The sequence below is a fragment of the Coenobita brevimanus genome, chromosome 56, assembly GCF_032717465.1.
Source record: "Coenobita brevimanus isolate Jiangsu-jjx chromosome 56, ASM3271746v2, whole genome shotgun sequence".
In the NCBI taxonomy this organism is placed as follows: domain Eukaryota; kingdom Metazoa; phylum Arthropoda; class Malacostraca; order Decapoda; family Coenobitidae; genus Coenobita; species Coenobita brevimanus.
In genome coordinates this window covers 139,262-162,953 of record NC_137009.1, presented here as the reverse complement: position 1 = coordinate 162,953, position 23,692 = coordinate 139,262, and the positions used below count along the sequence as shown (strand labels likewise).

Below are 23,692 nucleotides of genomic sequence, written 5' to 3'. Positions count from 1 at the left end.
GTGGTGTGTGTGTGTGTGTGTGTGAGAGAGAGAGAGAGAGAGGGGGGGAGAGAAAGAGTCATAATCATCATCATCATCTTATTATTATTATTATTATTATTATTATTACTGCCCTCTCTCCATCTTCACTGCTGATATGTAACAATAGATTAACGTTCGAATATGATGCTATAAAAAAATAGTCACGAAGAAGTGCTATGTAAGTGGAGCCGCAACATTGTCTTATTCTGCCACTGAGCTACGTGAAATAAACTCTAATATGATGCTAGTCACGAAGAAGTGCTGCGCCACAAACAGTTTCCGTGTCACCTTGTCCAGCATCTGTCTGTCCTCCCTCCAGTTCACACTCTCCTCATGCATACACCTCTCCACCATACCCCTCCATCTCTTCCTCGGTCTCCCTCTCCCTCTGTCACGCTCCACCTCACTCACATACACTCTCCTAGTCAGTCTCTCACTCTCCATTATCTCCACATGGCCAAATCATCTCAGGGTACTTTTCCCAACACTTCCAAACACATCCACATCAATACCATAACGCTCCTCCACATCCTTATTTGTCTGTCCACGTAACTCCACATCCACATCACCAACCACAACGCTCCTCCACATCCTCATTTGTCTGTCTCTCCACGTAACTCCACATCCACATCAACACCACAACGCTCCTCCACATCCTCATTTGTCTGTCTGACTCTCTATGTAACTCCACATCCACATCAACACCACAACGCTCCTTCACTTCCTTATTTGTCTGTCTGTCTCTCCACGTAACTCCACATCCACATCATCACCACAGCATCCTTCACTTCCTTATTTGTCTGTCTGTCTGTCCATCTAGCTCCACATTCACATCAACGCCTCAACTCTCCTCCACATCCTCATTTGTCTGTCTGTCTCTCTATGTAACTCCACATCCACATCAACACCACAACGCTCTTTCACATCCTCATTTACCTGTCTGTCTCTCCACGTAACTCCACATCCACATCAACAACACAACGCTCTTTCACTTCCTTATTTGTCTGTCTGTCTGTCCATCTAGCTCCACATTTACATCAACACCACAACACTCCTTCACATCCTCATTGGTCTGTCTGTCTCTCCACGTAACTCTACATTCACAGACACCGCAACGCTCCTTTACTTCCTTATTTGTATGTCTCCCCACGTAACTCCACATCCACATCAACATCACAACGCTTCTTCACTTCCTTACTTGTGTGGCTGTCTCCCCACGTAACTCCACATCCACATCATCACCACAGCATTCTTCACTTCCTTATTTGTCTGTCTGTCTGTCAACGTAACTCCACATCCACATCAACACCACAACGCTCCTTCATATCCTCATTTGTCTGTCTGTCTGTCAACCTAACTCCACATTCACATTAACACCACAACACTCCTACACATCCTCATTTGTCTGTTTCTCCATGTAACTTCACATCCACATCAACACCGCAATGCTCCTTTACTTCCTTATTTGTCTGTCTGTCTCTCCACGTAACTCCACATCCACATCAACACCGCAACGTTCCTATACTTCCTTATTTGTCTGTCTGTCTCTCCACGTAACTCCACATCCACATCATCACCACAACGCTCCATCACTTCCTCATTTGTCTGTCTGTCTCTTCACGTAGCTCCACACTCCTCTCATAACTTATTTCCACACCACTTTCACAATTATAAGGACGATTTGGTTCACCTGAAAGAACTAGTAATTATCAGAGAACTGATGAACAATATCCTCGCTTACCTTCCTTTATCTCGGCAAGATGGGCAAGCTGTTTAAACACTATCAACACAGAATATACACACTGCTCGAGCGTCCTCCCCCTCTCACGGTTAGAGGGTGACTGACGGGATTCGAAGCTTCTATGGTTCACCGAGCCCTAGTTCGAGATGAAAGACTCGTTTTTGTCCTGCTGATTAATATTTATCTTTAATATGATCTGTAGCTATCTATCTATCTATCTATCTATCTATCTATAGTCAGACGCCTTAATCCCGTAAGGGGTGTCCACAAACAACTCGCCTCCATGTCGCCCTGTCCCCCGCCATGTCGCAGGTATATGAGAGGGGGGTGTAAGTTGGGGGGACACCCCTAACTTACACCCCCCTCTCATATACCTCTCTACTTCATCCCTCCATCTCACATACACTCCTAGTTAGTCTCATCCTCCATACCTCCCACTTTCATCCCATCCCTCAAACTATACCTCCCTCCTCCATCCCTCCGTGTCTTCCTCGGTCTTCTCGCTCTCCTCCCCCTCCACCTCACTCACATACACTCTCCTAGTTAGTCTCTCACCCTCCATACTCCCAGCACTAATTTAGTCGTCTGGGTTGATGATATTCACCTGAAATATCACATTTTTATTTATCTCTGCTGGCGTGCATCCCAACCCCGACCATGGTAGTGGTGGTGGTGGTGGGAGTAGTAGTAGTAGTAGTGGAGGTGGTGGTAGAAGCAGTAGCAGTAGAAGTAGTAGTAGTGGTATTAGTAGTAATAGTAGTAGTAGTGGTGGTGGTGGTAGTAGAAGCAGTAGCAGTAGTAGAAGTAGTAGAAGCAGTAGTAGTAGTAGTACCGGTAGTAGTAGTAGTGGTGGTGGTGGTGGTGGTAGTAGTAGTAGTAGTACCGGTAGTAGTAGTAGTGGTGGTGGTGGTGGTGGTGGTGGTAGTAGTAGTAGTAGTAGTAATAGTGGTAATAGTGGTGGAAGTAGTAGTAGTGGTGGTGGTGGTGGTAGTAGTAGTAGTAGTGGTGGTGGTGGTGGTGGTGGTGGTGGTGGTAGTAGTAGTAGTAGTGGTGGTGGTGGTGGTGGGAGTAGAAGCAGTAGTAGCAGTAGTAGTAGTGGCAGTAGTAGTAGTAGTAGTAGTGGTAGTGGTGGTGGTGGTAGTAGTAGTAGTGGTGGTGGTGGTGGTGGTAGTAGTAGTAGTAGTGGTGGTGGTGGTGGTAGTAGTAGTAGTGGTAGTAGTAGTAGTAGTGGTGGTGGTGGTGGTAGTAGTAGTAGTAGTAGTGGTGGTGGTGGTGGTGGTGGTGGTAGTAGTAGTAGTGGTGGTGGTGGTGGTGGGAGTAGAAGCAGTAGTAGCAGTAGTAGTAGTGGCAGTAGTAGTAGTAGTAGTAGCGGTAGTGGTGGTGGTGGTAGTAGTAGTGGTGGTGGTGGTGGTGGTAGTAGTAGTAGTAGTGGTGGTGGTGGTGGTAGTAGTAGTAGTAGTAGTAGTAGTAGTGGTGGTGGTGGTAGTAGTAGTGGTGGTGGTGGTGGGAGTAGAAGCAGTAGTAGTAGTGGTAGTAGTAGTAGAAGTAGTAGTAGCGGTAGTGGTGGTGGTGGTAGTAGTAGTGGTGGAGGTGGTAGTAGTAGTAATATACTGTATGTAATATTAGTAGCAGTAGTAGTGGTGGAGGTGGTAGTAGTAGCAGTAATATACTGTATGTAATACTAGTAGCAGTAGTAGTGGTGATGGTGGTGGTAATAATAGTAGTAGTTGTAGTAGTAGTAATGGTGGTGTTGGTGATGGTGGTGGTGATGGTGATGGTGGTTGTGATGCTGGTAGTAGTAGCAGTAGCAGGGGTGGTAGCAGTAGTAGTAGTGGTAGTGGTGGTGACAGAAGTAACAGCAGCAGCAGCAGCAGTAGTAGTGGTGGTGGTGGTGATGGTGGTAGTGGTAGTAGTAGTAGCAGTAGTTGTGGTGATGGTTGTGGTAGTAGTAGTAGTGGTGGTGGTGGTGGTGGTAGTAGTAGTAGTGGTGGACCTGGTGGTGGTATTGGTGGTGGTACTAGTAGAAGCAGTAGTAGTGGTGGTGGTGGTAGTAGTAGTAGTAGTAGTGGTGGACCTGGTGGTGGTACTAGTAGAAGCAGTAGTAGTGGTGGTAGTAGTAGCAGCAGCAGCAGCAATAGTAATAGCAGTAGCACAGTAGTAGTAGTAGTAATGGTGGTGGGGTAGTAATAGTGGTAGTAGTATAGTAATAGGGGTGGTGGTGGAGGCAGTTGTAGTAGTAGCAGTAGTATAATAGTACTGGTGGTGGTAGTAGTAGTAGTAGTAGTGGTGGTGGTGTGGTAGTAATAGTAGTAGTGGTCGTGGTGTGGTGGTAGTAGTAGGTGGTGGTGATGGTGGTAGTAACAGTAGCAATAGTGGTGGTGTGCTAGTAGCAGTAGTAGTAGTTGTGGTGGAGGTACAGCATTATTCTTATTTAGTTTTTTTGTATTGTATAGTAGTTGTAGTAGTAATTTGTTGTGGCTTTTGTAGTCATAGTAGCAGTAGTAGTAATAGGATACATCAGCCTGGTATCCAGCCTGCTGTCACACCTGTTGTCCAGCCTACTTGCCAGGTCAGTGATTCTTGACCTATTCCAGTGTCAGCAGCCCTTGTAGTGTGGTGTTAGTGCAGCACCACTACATCTGGTACTGGCACTACAGCATGTGGTACTGGCACTACAGCATCTGGTACTGGCACTACAGCATGTGGTACTGGCACTACAGCATGTGGTACTGGCACTACAGCATGTGGTACTGGCACTACAGCTGCTACACAACTACAAGGATAAAGTACTGTAAAGTAAAGGGAAGTACAGCTTGACCAATTTATTTTATACAATATCCAAAATTAAAACATCAAGGATGCCAATACTAAGCAAAACCACTAAAAAAAAAAAAAAAAAAAAAAAACAATAATACAGCATTTTCCAGCAGCCCTTAATACTGCTTTCAGCGCCCCCTTGGGACGCCAGCACCCCAGGTTAAAAACTGCTGCCCCAGATGACCCTGTTGGCAGCCAGAGTGTGTTGTGCCACCACCACCAGTCCAGCCGGGCCTCACCAACACCCTGGCAGGTAAATCTGACTGGCAGCTGCTTCAAGGCCTTGCTGATGGTGTCACTGTGGAAAGAGAAACACAATATCAACAGCCAGCCTTCATCAACTTGGGGGCGGGTCTGTTCAGTGCTGGACCGACATTTGGAGGACAGACAGTAGGAAATAAAGATGGAGGATGACAGCAGGAAATGTAAACAGGGGAAGACAGAAATAAAGACGGAGGATGACAGCAGGAAATACAGACAGAGGAAGACAGCAGGAAATACAGACAGAGGAAGACAGCAGGAAATACAGACAGAGGAAGACAGCAGGAAATACAGACAGAGGAAGACAGCAGGAAATGCAGACAGAGGAAGACAGTAGGAAATGCAGACAGAGGAAGACAGCAGGAAATGCAGACAGAGGAAGACAGTAGGAAATGCAGACAGAGGAAGACAGTAGGAAATGCAGACAGAGGAAGACAGTAGGAAATACAGACAGAGGAAGACAGTAGGAAATGCAGACAGAGGAAGACAGTAGGAAATACAGACAGAGGAAGACAGTAGGAAATACAGACAGAGGATGACAGTAGGAAATACAGACAGAGGAAGACAGTAGGAAATACAGACAGAGGAAGACAGTAGGAAATGCAGACAGAGGAAGACAGTAGGAAATGCAGACAGAGGAAGACAGTAGGAAATACAGACAGAGGAAGACAGTAGGAAATGCAGACAGAGGAAGACAGTAGGAAATGCAGACAGAGGAAGACAGTAGGAAATGCAGACAGAGGAAGACAGTAGGAAATACAGACAGAGGAAGACAGTAGGAAATGCAGACAGAGGAAGACAGCAGGAAATGCAGACAGAGGAAGACAGTAGGAAATACAGACAGAGGAAGACAGTAGGAAATACAGACAGAGGAAGACAGTAGGAAATACAGACAGAGGAAGACAGTAGGAAATGCAGACAGAGGAAGACAGTAGGAAATGCAGACAGAGGAAGACAGTAGGAAATGCAGACAGAGGAAGACAGCAGGAAATGCAGACAGAGGAAGACAGTAGGAAATGCAGACAGAGGAAGACAGCAGGAAATGCAGACAGAGGAAGACAGTAGGAAATGCAGACAGAGGAAGACAGTAGGAAATGCAGACAGAGGAAGACAGTAGGAAATGCAGACAGAGGAAGACAGTAGGAAATGCAGACAGAGGAAGAAAGTGGGAAATAAAGACAGCAAAAGACAGTAGGAAATACAGGTATAGCCCAGTTTAATGATGCAACTGGTTAAGTAAGAACCCATTGTTAGGCGGGCTATCATACATCAGAGTAGATTTAACATTTAAGTAATGGGATGCGTTTACCAGCCTTGAGTTTCCCCCCAACCAAGTCCTAAACCCACCCAAATGAGTCCAAAAACAAGTGTAAAGCCAATCTAATGGCCTAACAGCTGTAAAAGAAGCTAACCTAAGCCTAACACCTGTAAATAACTCACTAAAACCAACAAATAAAAGATGAAAATCATCAAATATAAGCCTGGAAAAAAATCACACTTAGTAAACTGTACCCCAAAATGACAATGTTCACCCCACCTATGGCTAAAACACATTAATCTAAAAACAGTTTATAAATCAACCTAAACACACAATTTTAGTCTACAATATCATCAAAATTGGTAAAAAAATAATACCGATCGTTATACTGGGGATTGGCCATGGTTAGGCAGGGTATGTTGGTACAGTATTTTTACCCCCATTGCTAAGCAGGGGTATGGCATCCAGGGGTATCGTATATCCAGGTATACCTGTACACACAGTAGCAAAGAAAGGCCAGAGGGATGGCCATTTGTGGTAGAAGCTTGCAATAAGGTCCATGGGCTTCTTTCTATCTATCTATCTATCTATCTACTCCCAGACGCCTTAATCACGTATGGGGTGGCCACAATCAAATCACCTCCATGTCGCCCTGTCCCCCACTATTTCACTGCCCTGCTCCCAGCTCACACCCTCCTCTCCATATACCTCTCCACTCCACCTCTCCATCTCATCCTTGGCCTCCCCCTCTCTCTCCCCCACTCCACCTCACTCACATACATTCTCCTCGTCAGTCTCTCACTTTTTATTGTCCCAAATTGTTGTCCATACAGTCAGCTTCACTCCACCACCTGCTGGCTTTCTGTCTGTATTGGGCAACTATGTCTGCATGTATGTGTAGCCTCAGTGTCAGTGTACAACATCCATGACAAGCCAGCCATCCATCCATCATCCAATCCTACGTTGCCCCATGAGAAGCGTAGGAGCCCAGGGCTAGGCAAGTTGGTGCTGACTTTTAAGATGAGATTGACCAGCCTCACTCATCCCTGAGTGGCATTACATGAGCAATAAACCCCAACCACCCCTTGGATATAAACCTGCATAGGCTCAATCCGATTGGAGCACCTTAATTACCCACTAAACCACCAGGCACCATAATTTGGTTATATGGTTACCACCCAGCGTAGTAAATGGTTTCCTGGTGTACAGGAAACCATTTGGCTTGTCACTCAGTGTAGAGTCACCCACAGGCAGAAGGAAGAGGAAAGAATGAAGGAAAGAAAGACAGAAGAGGAAGACACGAAGAAGGATGGAGGAGAGGAAAGGGCAGACACCCGAGAGCAGCACTACATTGAGTGAGTGGATGGTGAGCGCCCCCACCTACCACATATCCATGATAATAATGGTTTACTACAAAATTAACTGTAAGAGAATTTATTTCAGCTTTATCTAACCCAGACCCTGGTGTAGGATAACATATAAAACATTCCACTGAACACAGCTGCCTACATCAGAGGTTAATTACATGCTATGTTATATTTATACCATCTATTATTGGCGCCTGACTAACAAGGACAGTGTATGTGAGTGAAGTGGAGGGGGGGAGCAGGAGGGAGAGACCAAGGATGAGATGGAGGGATGCAGTGGAGAGGTATATGAGGGAGGGGGGAGTGGGCTGGGAGCAGGGCAGTGAAATGGTGGGGGACAGGGCGACATGGAGGCGATTTGTTTGTGGCCACCCCTTATGGGATTGAGGCGTCTGGCAATAGACAGATAGACAGAAGTTGTATTTATTCTGAGGAATCCCTGGGCAATACCCCTGAAGCAGCACATGTCAGTGATCACAGCTGGGACATCAGCACAAGAAACAGCAATAATTTTTATTTTTTTTTAATGCAAGGAAGAAGGAACCAAAGGCCAGGAGCCCGCAAACAGTTCCTTCCAAGAAAAAACAAAAACAACACAAAAGAAAGCCAAATTCAAGATCTGTTCATTTTGAGATGCCTGTGTTTGAAAGACTGGAGGTCATAGGAAGAAGGAAATATAGACAGAGGGAGACAGTTCCAGAGTTGACCTGGGTGAGTAACATGTTCAAATTTTGTCTACTGCTGTTTGATACATTTGGTTAACCTGGCGACATTACTGACATTATAAAATATTAGTGTTGATGGAAAGAGAACAACACTGAGGTGGTTTGGACATGTGGAGAGAATCAAAGACTGACTAAGAGGGTGTATGTAGGTGAAGTGGAGGGAGGGAGAGGGAGGGGGAGACCGAGGATGAGGTGGAGGGATGGAGTTGAGAGGTATATGAGGGAGGGGGAGTGAGCTGGGGGGAGGGCAGTCAAATGGTGGGTGACAGAGCAACTTGGAGGCGTTTTGTCTACGGCCACCCTTTGTGGGATTAGGGCGTCGGGCTATAGATAGATAGATAGATAGATTACAGGAAGAACTCTGGAACAAGATGCTAAACACAATAAGCCTGCCAAGGGAGGCCTAAATAAGTATGTGCAGTCAATACAAAATAAGCTTTGGAATTATTTTCATTTGTTTTGCATAGATAATTTTGCACAGATGGGGAGGCCAAGGATGAGATGGAGGGATGGAGTGGAGAGGCATATGAGAGAGGGGGGGGTGAGCCGCAAGCAGGGCAGTGAAATGGTGGGGGTCAGGGTGACATGGAGGCAATTTGTTTGTAGCAACCCCTTACGGGATCAAAGTGTCTGGCAATAGATAGATAGATAGTTAACCCTGGCAACATTACTGACATTATAAAATATTACTGTTTATGGAAAGAGAACAACACTGAGGTGGTTTGGACATGTGGAGAGAATGGAGGATGAAAGACTGACTAAGACGGTGTATGTAGGTGAAGTGGAGGGAGGGAGAGGTGGAGGGATGGAGTTGAGAGGTATATAAGGGAGAGGAGAGTGAGTCGGGGGGAGGGCAGTCAAATGGTGGGTGACACAGTGACTTGGAGGCGTTTTGTCTAAGGCCACCCTTTGTGAAATTACGGTGTCGGGCTATAGATAGATAGACAGATGGATAGATTACAGAATGAACTCTGGAACAAGATGCTAAATACAATAAGCTTTCCAAGGGAGGACCAAACATGTGATGTGCACTATATAGAAAATAATCTACCCATCTATCTGCTGCAAGACGCCTCAATCCCGTAAGGGGTGGCCACAAACAAATCGCCTCCATGTCGTCCTGTCCCCCGCCATTTCCCTGCCCTGCTCCCAGCTCACACCCCCCTCTCTCATATACCTCTCCACTCCATCCCATCCACACAAAATAAGCTTTGGAATGATTTTTATTTGTTTTGCACAGACAGTTTTATGAAAGGAAATTGGCAACACCCTGCACTGCTGTATGTCATATATGGAGGGGTCTGTTGGTGCTGCCACAAAATTAATTATAATATAAATGATATGCCTGCATTAGTTTGCTCTACTGATCCCACACCAAGAGAACGGTGGTAGGCGGTGACCACCATCATCCACTCACTTGATGTTGTGCTGCCTACTTCTTCCATCACATTTATCATTCTTTTTCTGTGTCTGCCCTCCTCTCTTCCCATTTCTCTCATCTTTCCTGTTACTTGTTATTACACCTGTTTCCCTTTCAGGTGGCTTTACACTGAGTAACAAGCCTAATTGTTTCCTGTAAGCCAGGAAATCATTTACAACGCTGGGCGGTAACCATATAACCAACCCACACATGTTCCCTATGTGTCAACAAGTGGGTTGGTGGAGGGTTAGTGCCCCTCCCCACAAAACCACTAACTCAAAGACAAATGGCCACCCCTTATGGGATTATGGCATCAGGCTATAGATAGACAGATGAAGTGAATGAATAATTAAGAGCAAGCTTTCAGGTGTACTGAGGTGTTTTCTTCAATGAGTGGCTGAAACAGGTGTTCAATGAGCAATCCTTTTCAGTAACCATGAAGGTCATCTCAATATCAACTCTCACACAACAACTAGGTGCACAACTTTGCCCTAAACTGTTTTGCAGAACATTTATCCATCCATCCATCATCCAATCCTGTGTTGCCCCATGACAAGCGTAGGAGCCCAGGGCTAGGCAAGATGATCCTAACATTTAAGGTGAGTGTGTGGAATCTATCTAACCTCTAAATATTCTGGACAAACTTCTGTTTCACAAAATCTCCTGAAAAACTCATAATCCTGGATGGTAAGAATGTTACCACTTACAGGAGCTATGGCTAAGGCAAGGTAAGGTAAGTCAGATGTTCAGTCCTGGTGTCCTGCTGCAAGAAGTAACTGTTAAACACTACAAGTTTGTCCACACCTTCACACTTACAGGAGCTATGGCTAAGGCAAGGTAAGGTAAGTCAGATGTTCAGTCCTGGTGTCCTGCTGCAAGAAGTAACTGTTAAACACTACAAGTTTGTCCACACCTTCACACACTCAGTGTTAATATGACCCTAACACCTATGCTACTCAGGCTAACATTCCAAGTGCCTTTGATGATTTAATAACATCTCTTATTTAGTCATTTATCCTGCATATTATTAGGCCTTTTATCCAACTGACTGTATAGAAGAGTCAACATCCAAGCACACACTCTCACATTGTTACAAATCATATCATATACAGTATCTCAAACTGCTGTTTTTTCCCCAACAGTTTCCAGCAACTGTTGGAGGGTAATTAGCTGGTTGTGGCTTCTTTGAGAGACTGACAAGGAGAATGTATGTGAGTGAGGTGGAGGGAGGGAGAGGGAGGGGGAGACCGAGGATGAGATGGAGAGATGGGGTGGAGAGGTATATGAGAGGGGGGGGGTGAGCTGGGAGCAGGGCAGTGAAATGGAGGGGGACAGGGCATCATGGAGGTGATCTGTTTGTGGCCACCCCTTACGGGATTAAGGCATCTGGCAATAGATAGATAGATAGATAGGCTTTTGGTTTGGCTTCCAGTACATTGAGAATATCAGCTGTGCCACGGCCAACCCCAATACAGGAATTCTTTAGGTGGAAACATGCTGTCATTTTTATCATTATCATCATCATTCAATCCTACGCTGCCCCATGAGGAGGGTAGGAGCCCGGGGCTAGGCAAGTTGGTCCTGACATTTAAGATGAGAGTGACCAGCCTCACTCATCCCTGAGTGGCATTACATGAGCAATAAACCCCAACCACCCCTTGGATATAAACCTGCACTGGCTCAATCTGAATGGAGTGCCTTAATTACCCACTAAACCACCAGGTGCCAATATTTGGCTATATGGTTACCACCCAGCATAGTAAATGGTTTCCTGGTGTACAGGAAACCATTTGGCTTGTCACTCAATGTAGAGTCACACACAGGCAGAAGGACAAGGAAAGAATGAAGGAAAGAAAGACAGAAGAGGATGGAAGGAAAGAAGGATGGAGGAAAGGAAAGGGCAGATCTCAATATCTGCTTTTACGCAATGAAAAAATCCGACGGCTCCCCTGCCTGGCTAAACAAACTTTCCTCAATTTCCTCCACATCCCCAAATGGAGGATGGAAGACTGCAGAGGAAGGGTTCATGTTCAAATAAGCCTGGAGTTGTAAATACTACTGTGTTAACTGAGCACGGCAGTGAAATGGCGGGCGACAGGGTGATGTGGAGGCGATTTGTTTGTGGCCACCCCTATGGGATTAAGGTGACTGGCAATAGACAGACAGATAGATAGTTAACTGATGCAAATACTTATATGTTAATTGATGCAAATACTAATATGTTAACTGATGCAAATACTAATATGTTAACTGATGCAAATACTATGTTGTTAACTGATGCAAATACTATGTTGTTAACTGATGCAAATACTATGTTGTTAACTGATGCAAATACTATGTTGTTAACTGATGCAAATACTATGTTGTTAACTGATGCAAATATTAATATGTTAACTGATGCAAATATTAATATGTTAACTGATGCAAATACTATGTTGTTAACTGATGCAAATACTATGATGTTAACTGATGCAAATACTATGTTGTTAAACTGATGTTACTAAAGTGAAGCTGGAATTATTAGTGTGGTTCATTCAACTGGACAGACTTAGTTATTTTCTCTCTCCCTCTCTCTCTCTTTTTGACTCTGTACACCGGACCTCACACGCCCCCCATCCAAGGGTAGGAAAAGAGGTATGGGTGATTGTGCTGCTGCTACTGATGCAGACTATGGTGATACAGTACTAAGAAGGTATAAACAGCATTAAAAGAGAAATGTTATCATGTACTATGCAAACATTAATCACTAAAGAAGAGATACTACACAAAAACTCCTGCAAAAAAAAAAAAAATCTATCTATCTATAGCCCGACGCCCTAATCCCGCAAAGGGTGGCCGCAGACAAAACGCCTCCAAGTCGCTCTGTCACTCACCATTTGACTACCCTCCCCCCTCACTCATATACCTCTCAACTCCATCCTTCCACCTCATCCTCAATCCACCCCTCCCTCTCCCTCCCTCCACCTCACCTACACACACCTTCTTAGTCAGTCGTTCATTCTCCATTCTCTCCACATGTCCAAACCACCTCAGTGTATTTCTCCTAATCTTCTCAACCACATCCACATCCACCCCACAACGTTCCTTCACTTCTTCATTCGTCAACCTGTCCCTCCATGTCACTCCACATGCTCCTCTCAAGTAACTCATTTCCACTGCTCTCACTCTTGACTTGTTACCCTCTTGCAAGGTCCATGCCTCGCTTCCATACGTCAGGGTAGGGATCACAATACCATCATGCAGTGACTTCTTAACTTCCATACTCACCTCCCTATTTCTCATCACTGCTTTCAGTGAACCAACAACCTTTCTTCCCTGCTGTACCCTTTCATGCACTTCATCCCCCAAAGTTCCATCCTTACTCATCACACTACCCAAGTACTTGAATGCACTCACATTCTCCATATCCTCACCATCCAACCTCACTGCACACTCTGTGACTGCATTCCTCTCAAACACCATAACTTTACTTTTGTTTACATTAACTTTCAGATTCCTCCTCCTACACACTGTCCCAAATTCATTCACCAAACCTTGCAACTCCCATTCATCTTCACTCAACATTACTGTATCATCAGCAAACAGCAACACCGGAATCTTCCAAATATCACCCTCATTCACTAGAGCCACCCCTACATCCACTGCCCTACCCTGCACCTCCTTTACAACCCCATCCATGTATATATTAAACAGCCATGGAGACATCACACACCCCTGTTTCAGTCCCACACTGAGATCAAAGAGCTCACTCAGCTCACCATCCACTCGCACCGTAGCCCTAGCTCCTTCGTACATACTCTTCACAGCACTGAACAATTTCCCCTCCACTCCATATATTCTTAATACCTTCCACATACCTTGCCTATCTATTCTGTCATAAGCTTTCTCCAAGTCCATGAAGGCAGCATACACTTTCCTTCCCTTCTCTAGATACTTCTCCACTAAACATCTTTGAACAAATATCTGATCTACACACCCTTTTCCCTTCCTAAATCCCCCTTGTTCTTCTCCAACTAGCTCCTCTGTCATATGCCTAACCCTATCAATGAGTATTCTACCATATATTTTACCAGTCACGCTAAAAAAAATAATAATAATAATTCTCACACATACAGAAGCACTAGACATGTGGGATCATACTGGCCTTTGCTAAACTAGTGAAGAACCTGATGCCAGACAATTCCTAGGATGCTAAGCTGACGTACCCAATGGGTCCCCGGTAGAGTGACACTGCGTATAAAAATCCTTGGGGTGTGGCTGACTGACCAGGCCTGCATCTACAAAGGATATGGAAAGGAAATCTGGTTTACCTTTAACATCACTGCCAGATGAATGGCTGCAGATGTCTTGCAATTCTGTCCACCATCATCATCACAGCAGCAGGCCACGTTGGTTCACTGCAAAGTAAAGGTTTCTCCCATCTTCTTCCTCTCTGGTGTATTGTCTGTCAGCAGGTTCCATCAATTTCCAGCCAACCTTGATATCAGAACAAGATGGCACCATGACACTCACCATCCACTCCTCCATCTGACGACAAAAATCATTATCAGTGTCATCTTTGTTTTTAATGGTTGCAACACGCTTGCATGCACCAGCCTACATCACCTAATGGCGGCTCTCCATGCAACTCAAACTCTACCTGCCACCCTATTCAGTCCCTTATCCTTGGGGTCACACTCAATGACTTCATCCAAGGTGTTTTTCTGCCTACCTCTCACAACCCTACCTCTAACGATAATGTTTCTCACTTTCTGCACGCAACTGTCAACCTCCATCCTCTCCACATGCCCAAACCACCTCAATCTACCCCTCCTCATCACATCAACACATTCCAGTCCCATCCTACCACTTAACTTCCATCGTAAACCTAGCCCCCCAGGCCTCACACTCAAGGATGCACTGCACATCCACCTAATCACTGTCATTTCTGTGCGTCTGAGCCTGCGAATATCCTCTTACTTTACTGCCCAGGTCTCACTACCATACAGCATTACACTCCTAATGCATGCCACATATAAAGACCCTTAAGCATGGAGAGAGAGTCCTCTCAATGTCAGGAGAGGCAACAGCACCCTGAACTTCTTCCAGCCACAGCTCACCCTAGCCACAGAGCTGCTCCAGCCTCACCTCCAGCACAAAACATGTCTCCCAAATAACAAAACTCTTCCACACACTCAAGAGATTCACCAGCAAGATCAATCCTTTCACGTCTGACAATCTCCACCTGCTCTCCCCGACACACCGCACACATAAAATCAGCATTATCTTGCAGTCTACCTCTAATACCACTACATCTCTTACGCACCCACTTATCACAAACACTGCATTATCTCACAGTCTACCTCTAATACCACTACATCTCTTATGCACCCACTTATCACAAACACTGCATTATCTCACAGTCTACCTCTAATACCACTACATCTCTTACGCACCCACTTATCACAAACACTGCATTATCTCACAGTCTACCTCTAATACCACTACATCTCTTATGCACCCACTTATCACACACACTGCACAAGATGGAATTACTTCCCACGCCCTTGTGGCAAACTGCACATGGCCACTCTCCCTCGTCTTTGACAGTACCGCCACCAACCCTAGATATCATCACTTTTTTTTTATCTGCATTTACCCTTAAGCCCTTGTGCCCCATACCATCTCTCCACTCCCTAAACCTTTCCTCCGCCTCCCTTTCACTCTCTGCAATCAACACCAAATCATCAGCATACAACAACTCCCACCGGAGTCCGTTTCTCAAGTCATGTGAAAGGGCTTCAAGTACCATGATAAACAACATGGGACTCAAGACTGACCCCTGATGCACACCAACATTCATGGAAAACTCATCACTCAAATCTCCATTCACTCTCACCTGGGTGTGAGCACCCATATACATGGCCATAACCACCCTAACCAGCCACTCCTCCAAGCCAAGCTTTCTCATTGCCCACTTCACCACCTCTCTAGGGACTCTGTCAAAGGCCTTTTCCAAATCAACAAAAACAAAATAAAGATCCCTTCTCCTACCAATATATTTTTCCTGAAGCTGTCGAACAATGAATATGGCATCAGTGGTCCCCCTACCTGGCATAAACCCAAACTGCATCTCATCAATATTCACTCTTTCTCTAATCATACCTTCTAAAACTCTCTCCATTACCTTCATTATCTGATCTAAAAGCTTTATACCTCTATAATTTCCTCTTTCCAGGGCATCACCCTTCCCTTTATACACATTTACAATTACACTCTTCAGCCAATCATCTGGGACAACACACTCATAAATAATCCTATTTATCAGGTCAGTGACTAACCTCACCCCTATATCGCCTGAGGCCTTCAACATTTCGGCAGTCAACCCAGACACACCTGCTGCCTTCCCCACCTTCATCCTGCCTATTGCCTCACTCACAGTAGCAGTATCAATCAAAGGCCAAGGGCCAGACACTGGATCTGCTGGCTCCAAACCTTCCCTGTCCCAGTCAAACCCCTCATTCAACAACCGGCTATAATGCTCTCTACATGCATCTTTAATATCCTCACTGTTCACCACTACCCTTCCTTCATCATTCTTCACACACTGCTCACCTATAATATCCCGATTATCCCTCTTCACCTGACCTGCCACCCTAAATATATTTTTCCTTTCCCCATGATTTAGGTTATCAAGTAATTGTCTCTGTGACTCAGACTTTGCCCTGTATACCTCTCTCCTAGCCCTACGCTTGGCAGCCAAATATTCCTCTTTGCTACCACCCTTCTTCCATTCCCGGAAAAGCCTTCTTTTCTCCTTAATTGCAGCTTCTACACCCTCATCCCACCACCAAGTTACTTTATGTCTTGGTGGTCCTCTTGTCCAGCCGCATGTTACATCAGTAACTCTCAAGAAATTGTTCTTGAGGGCTCTGTACTGTTCATTAACGCCTCTGTCTACAGCTCCCTGTTCAGCCACCACTCTCCTCAACTCGCTATAGAAGGCATCCCTTACTACTTGGTTTTTCAGCTTCCATATTTTCCTCCTGGGTACATAAGTACAAATTAAGCATCACTCACCTTCTCACTCCATCCACGAAGGTCCCCTCATGCAGGTGTCCAGGCAACCACCCTTCCCCCCGTCAGGATCTCCCAGCAATAATGACTTGCATGGTTCAGCCAAGATCTGCAGCGCCTCCTTCTTGCTGCCTTCCTTACCGGGCTGATGCTTTCAGATATCAGCCTGTGAAAAGGATCACTCTAAGGAAAATATGCTGTGCGCCCATTCATCTAGAGTTACTGTTCACATATTAAGAAAAAAAAAAAAAATACTATGCTGGGTGGTAACCATATAACCAAATGTTGGTGCCTGGTGGTTTAGTGGGTAATTACGGTGCTGCAATCAGATTGAGCCGGTGCAGGTTTATATCCAAGGTGTGGTTGGGGTTCATTGCTCACATAATGCCACTCAGGGATGAGTGAGGCTGGCCACTCTCATCTTTGCCTAGCCCTGGGTTCCTATGCTCTCATGGGGCAATGTAGGATTGGATGATGAAAAAAAATGAATGAAAAAAATGAAAATGAAAAACTAACATTATGGTACCATTACTGGGAGAGATTTAGTTAGATGGTGAACTCTCCCAGGCTGCTGGCAAGAATACCATACTTCACTCAGCACACACTTTGGTGCACACTGTTTCTTGGTTTTAATGACATAAATTCAATATACACCTTTTCCTGAAACTAACTGATTCTACTACTTTCATTATTGTATATTCACCTGCTTTTCCACTTGCTAATCCTGTGATGCTTAGTTGGGTACAGCACACCACTATTTAACAACTGCCATGCATTTTTGAAACTCTCTATCCATCTACAGTATTGCCAGACGCCTTAATTCCGTAAGGGATGGTCACAAACAAATCGCTTCCATGTTGCCCTATCCCTGTGCTATTTCATTGCCCTGCTCCCAGCTCACACCTCTCTCTCTCATATACTTCTCCCCTCCACCTCTCCATCTCATCCTTGGCCTCCCCCTCCCTCTCTCCCCCTCTGCCTCACTCACATACACTCTTCTTGTCAGTCTCTACTCTCGACACAGCCAATTGTTTAATGTATTTTGCATTGTAATCATGAAAGCAAGAAGATCAGGGACTGGTAATGAGAAATCAGGCATCACAGTGACTGTATACTAAAAAAATGTTAAATTTGTATTGATCTCACAAGCAAATGCCTGTACACTATAGTGACTGTATAACAAGGGTGTGTTGCATTTTTTATACTGACTGGCAAACAGTGGGTATACAGTTTTATTTTCTATTGGTTCCTCTCATCACCAGCAACAACCACTTCCTTTACCACTTCCTTAGTTGGATGAAGTTAGATTAATGCTTAAAACTGCCAACTTCATTGTCTCATTTTTCTTCCCTGCAGTGTGACTGGGTTAGATGAGGTTACATTAATGCTTTGGGGAGTCTGAGGAGCAAAGGCACCCAGTCAGGTTAAGTTAGATGTGGTTAGGTTTGGATAAAACATGGGTTTTCCAATTTGTTATTCAATCCATTTGATATGAACCATCATTTTCCAGCAAAAATGTTTCTTGTCTCTGCATGGGTTCCTACATCCAATAGAGGGACGGAGGAGGCAGGAAAAACAGGGAAACGAGGCAATTCTGAAAATGAGTCAAAATGAACCACCAAAAATAATCAGAAAACCATTGTTTTATCCACAAAATTGTGTTTGCCAGAAAGTACAAATGTATTCTTTGGGGAGTTAAAATTGTGCAATAATGGGGTCACAGAGTTATGGAGGGTGACAGCACTACAGTATGTAGCATACAGAAGAAAATAACAACAAGAGCAGAAAATGAAACTCTTTACCCATCTCAGCAAGAAGAAATGCACAGGCTCTACCATGCCTTAAAGAGGTGGTGATAAAATCCTTCACTACACTGCACGGCCCATCTTGGCCAACAGTTCTGAGCATCGGCCACAGGTCTTGGTGTGAGGGTCATCGCTGCTTCACTGAGGTGTGGCTTTTGAACTGGCACTCACTCACAACATCCTGCCAAAAAGGAAAAATGGAACTAGGTCTTTGTGAATGGCTAAGAGAATACGGGTCCTGTATGGCCGAGTATTCCAGTTCCCAGCAGTCTTTGGCCATCAACGGGGCCTTCATTTCTTACACCACATTTATCTGATGCCCTATTTTACTCATCTCACCACAGCAGTGTTGCCAACTGTTGGGACATATCCCTAAACCTGGGAATTTTTTACTAATTTTCAAAGACGTAGAGATGGAAAGACCATCCATCCATTGCCAGACACCTCAATCCCGTTCGGGGTGGCCACAAACAAATCGCCTCCACATCACCCTGTCCCTCGCCATTTCACTGCCCTGCTCCCAACTCACACACCCCTCTCTCATATACGCCCAGGCAAAATTCTTAAAAACCTAGGGATTTCAGATATTCATTAATAATTAGTAGAATTTTTTATAAGAAAAACAGCCAATAAATATTGTCTTTTATGCCGTTATAAAGAGTAAAGCTTTGCTGTTTTCTTTCCATTCAGGCCTTAAGTTTGCCATACTGCTGTGCTGATTATCAATGAAATCTGACATTGAAATACCAAAAGCGTTATATATAAACTGTTTCCCCGGAGCTGAAGATAAATTTCCAAATCCAATTTCATGGCAGGAAATATGACATTGCTCTATTTATATATTTACTATTCCTCTATCATATAACGTATACTTTGTATTTTCACCCTCAGGAGCATCAGGAATACTTAGAGGAATTATCTAGACAATGAAACATATTATCATTAACTATAATGAAAACAAGCTATATAAACTTTATTTTTCTTCTTCTTAATATATAGGAATTCAGAAAACTGGATGCATATTGAAAAATAAAATAACTTTTTCTCTAAGAAACGTAATTAAATGCCATTGCATTCATTATTTGGGTTCTCCTTTCTCCATGAACCTTATTAATCACTTCATAAGAAACATATTATGTGCATTTCTTGTTGAAAAATAATTCATGTAGGGACGGGCTTAGGGGCTTTGACTTTAAACGTAAGGACTTTAGATTTCTTTAGGGATATTTGGACCAAAAATGAATTTTCGGGTTGGCAACACCATACCAGAATAAGATTTCTCAGATGCAGTGCGGCCATATTAATGCGTTGATCTTATACTACCAATATTAAATATACTGATGCCAGCCATAATATTTGCATTATTTCCACTACTTTAATCTTTATCAGGTTTCTAATTTCTATTCCACTTTCTTCCATATATTTCAGTGATATTTTCCTCCACTGGTTTTTCTGGTCCTCTTTTATTGCAGTCCATATTTTTTCCAATAGTTCATTTCCTCTTTCTTCTATATTCTTTATATATTTTATCCTGCCTTCCACAATTCCTGATTTCATATTTGAAACAGTTTTGGGATAATTCGCCGCAAGTGATATTCTGCGTCACAACATTAACAAGACAATTCTGCCTCAGGACAGAGTCGGGAAGAGATTCCGATCCTTTCTTAGCCTGCAGTGTGATGGTCTTTTCAGTGGAAGTATAGACACTTAAAATAAACAGTACGGCATGTGCATTGCATGTGGTGGCATAATGCCGTTAAATTTCACTGGCACACACACTGGATGACTGTTTTTTTCGTATTGTGGAAGATACAGACACCATTACAGTAAGGTAGGTCATGTACTGTTATTATGTGGCTCGGAGAACTGCTGGAAGTAAGCTGTGTCCTCCAGTCCCGATCCGTCGGCAGGGGAGGGGTGACAGGCTGGCATCAGTATATTTAATATTGGTAGTATAAGATGAACGCATTAATATGGCCGCACTGCATCTGAGAAATATTGCGCTGGTATGGTGTTGTCAACCCGAAAATTCATTTTTGGTCCAAATATCCCTAAAGAAATCTAAAGTCCTTACGTTTAAAGTCAAAGCCCCTAAGCCCGTCCCTACATGAATTATTTTTCAACAAGAAATGCACATAATATGTTTCTTATGAAGTGATTAATAAGGTTCATGGAGAAAGGAGAACCCAAATAATGAATGCAATGGCATTTAATTACGTTTCTTAGAGAAAAAGTTATTTTATTTTTCAATATGCATCCAGTTTTCTGAACTACTATACATTAAGAATAAGAAAAATAAAGATTATATAGCTTGTTTTCATTATAGTTAATGATAATATGTTTCATTGTCTAGATAATTCCTCTAAGTATTCCTGATGCTCCTGAGGGTGAAAATACAAAGTATACGTTATATGATAGAGGAATAGTAAATATATAAATAGAGCAATGTCATATTTCCTGCCATGAAATTGGATTTGGAAATTTATCTTCAGCTCCGGGGAAACAGTTTATATATAACGCTTTTGGTATTTTAATGTCAGATTTCATTGATAATCAGCACAGCAGTATGGCAAACTTAAGGCCTGAATGGAAAGAAAACAGCAAAGCTTTACTCTTTATAACGGCATAAAAGACAATATTTATTGGCTGTTTTTCTTATAAAAAATTCTACTAATTATTAATGAATATCTGAAATCCCTAGGTTTTTAAGAATTTTGCCTGGGCGTATATGAGAGAGGGGTGTGTGAGTTGGGAGCAGGGCAGTGAAATGGCGAGGGACAGGGTGATGTGGAGGCGATTTGTTTGTGGCCACCCCGAACGGGATTGAGGTGTCTGGCAATGGATGGATGGTCTTTCCATCTCTACGTCTTTGAAAATTAGTAAAAAATTCCCAGGTTTAGGGATATGTCCCAACAGTTGGCAACACTGCTGTGGTGAGATGAGTAAAATAGGGCATCAGATAAATGTGGTGTAAGAAATGAAGGCCTCGTTGATGGCCAAAGACTGCTGGGAACTGGAATACTCGGCCATACAGGACCCGTATTCTCTTAGCCATTCACAAAGACCTAATTCCATTTTTCCTTTTTGGCAGGATGTTGTGAGTGAGTGCCAGTTCAAAAGCCACACCTCAGTGAAGCAGCGATGACCCTCACACCAAGACCTGTGGCCGATGCTCAGAACTGTTGGCCAAGATGGGCCGTGCAGTGTAGTGAAGGATTTTATCACCACCTCTTTAAGGCATGGTAGAGCCTGTGCATTTCTTCTTGCTGAGATGGGTAAAGAGTTTCATTTTCTGCTCTTGTTGTTATTTTCTTCTGTATGCTACATACTGTAGTGCTGTCACCCTCCATAACTCTGTGACCCCATTATTGCACAATTTTAACTCCCCAAAGAATACATTTGTACTTTCTGGCAAACACAATTTTGTGGATAAAACAATGGTTTTCTGATTATTTTTGGTGGTTCATTTTGACTCATTTTCAGAATTGCCTCGTTTCCCTGTTTTTCCTGCCTCCTCCCTCCCTCTATTGAATGTAGGAACCCATGCAGAGAAAAGAAACATTTTTGCTAAAAAATGATGGTTCATATCAAATGGATTGAATAACAAATTGGAAAACCCATGTTTTATCCAAACCTAACCACATCTAACTTAACCTGACTGGGTGCCTTTGCTCCTCAGACTCCCCAAAGCATTAATGTAACCTCATCTAACCCAGTCACACTGCAGGGAAGAAAAATGAGACAATGAAGTTGGCAGTTTTAAGCATTAATCTAACTTCATCCAACTAAGGAAGTGGTAAAGGAAGTGGTTGTTGCTGGTGATGAGAGGAACCAATAGAAAATATTACTGTATACCCACTGTTTGCCAGTCAGTATAAAAAATACAACACATCCTTGTTATACAGTCACTATAGTGTACAGTCATTGGCTTGTGAGATCAATACAAATTTAACATTTTTTTAGTATACAGTCACTGTGATGCCTGATTTCTCATTACCAGTCCCTGATCTTCTTGCTTTCATGATTACAATGCAAAATACATTAAACAATTGGCTGTGTGGAGAGTAGAGACTGACAAGAAGAGTGTATGTGAGTGAGGCAGAGGGGGAGAGAGGGAGGGGGAGGCCAAGGATGAGATGGAGAGGTGGAGGGGAGAAGTATATGAGAGAGAGGGGTGTGAGCTGGGAGCAGGGCAATGAAATAGCACAGGGATAGGGCAACATGGAAGCGATTTGTTTGTGACCATCCCTTACGGAATTAAGGCGTCTGGCAATACTGTAGATGGATAGAGAGTTTCAAAAATGCATGGCAGTTGTTAAATGGTGGTGTGCTGTACCCAACTAAGCATCACAGGATTAGCAAGTGGAAAAGCAGGTGAATATACAATAATGAAAGTAGTAGAATCAGTTAGTTTCAGGAAAAGGTGTATATTGAATTTATGTCATTAAGCACCAAAGTGTGTGCTGAGTGAAGTATGGTATTCTTGCCAGCAGACTGGGAGAGTTCACCATCTAACTAAATCTCTCCCAGTAATGGTACCATAATGTTAGTTTTTCATTTTCATTTTTTTCATTCATTTTTTTTCATCATCCAATCCTACATTGCCCCATGAGGAGCATAGGAGCCCAGGGCTAGGCAAAGATGAGAGTGGCCAGCCTCACTCATCCCTGAGTGGCATTATGTGAGCAATGAACCCCAACCACACCTTGGATATAAACCTGCACCGGCTCAGTCTGATTGCAGCACCGTAATTACCCACTAAACCACCAGGCACCAACATTTGGTTATATGGTTACCACCCAGCATAGTATTTTTTTTTTTTTCTTAATATGTGAACAGTAACTCTAGATGAATGGGCGCACAGCATATTTTCCTTAGAGTGATCCTTTTCACAGGCTGATATCTGAAAGCATCAGCCCGGTAAGGAAGGCAGCAAGAAGGAGGCGCTGCAGATCTTGGCTGAACCATGCAAGTCATTATTGCTGGGAGATCCTGACTGGGGGAAGGGTGGTTGCCTGGACACCTGCATGAGGGGACCTTCTTGGATGCAGTGAGAAGGTGAGTGATGCTTAATTTGTACCTTACCCAGAATGAATGAGAATTGCAAGGCTTGATGAATAAAAATATTGATGATAATGACTTATGTATTTTCCTTTTTCTGGATCATAACTGCTCCATGTATAAGAGTGAGAAGAGAATTGATGATGATGATGATAGGAGT

The 23,692-nt window shown here is 43.7% G+C and overlaps 2 long non-coding RNA genes across 6 annotated transcripts; one reads left to right on the top strand and one right to left on the bottom strand.

Moving 5' to 3' along the window:
* Positions 1-4,684: 4,684 nt before the first annotated feature.
* LOC145401751 (uncharacterized) lies at positions 4,685-20,008 on the bottom strand. 3 transcript variants are annotated; one of them, XR_013897659.1, is made up of 5 exons: positions 18,811-20,008; positions 18,469-18,652; positions 16,670-16,832; positions 13,921-14,137; positions 4,685-4,877 (listed from the first exon to the last, which is right to left on the bottom strand). It is a non-coding gene; the product is annotated as an uncharacterized LOC145401751 (long non-coding RNA). The 3 variants fall into 3 exon arrangements; XR_013897658.1 differs by having other exon boundaries at positions 18,865-20,008; XR_013897660.1 differs by having other exon boundaries at positions 18,916-20,008.
* A 1,016-nt stretch (positions 20,009-21,024) lies between these two features.
* LOC145401750 (uncharacterized) lies at positions 21,025-23,464 on the top strand. 3 transcript variants are annotated; one of them, XR_013897657.1, is made up of 3 exons: positions 21,025-21,299; positions 21,563-21,746; positions 23,367-23,464. It is a non-coding gene; the product is annotated as an uncharacterized LOC145401750 (long non-coding RNA). The 3 variants fall into 3 exon arrangements; XR_013897655.1 differs by having other exon boundaries at positions 21,025-21,350; XR_013897656.1 differs by having other exon boundaries at positions 21,025-21,404.
* The last annotated feature ends 228 nt before the right edge of the window (positions 23,465-23,692 follow it).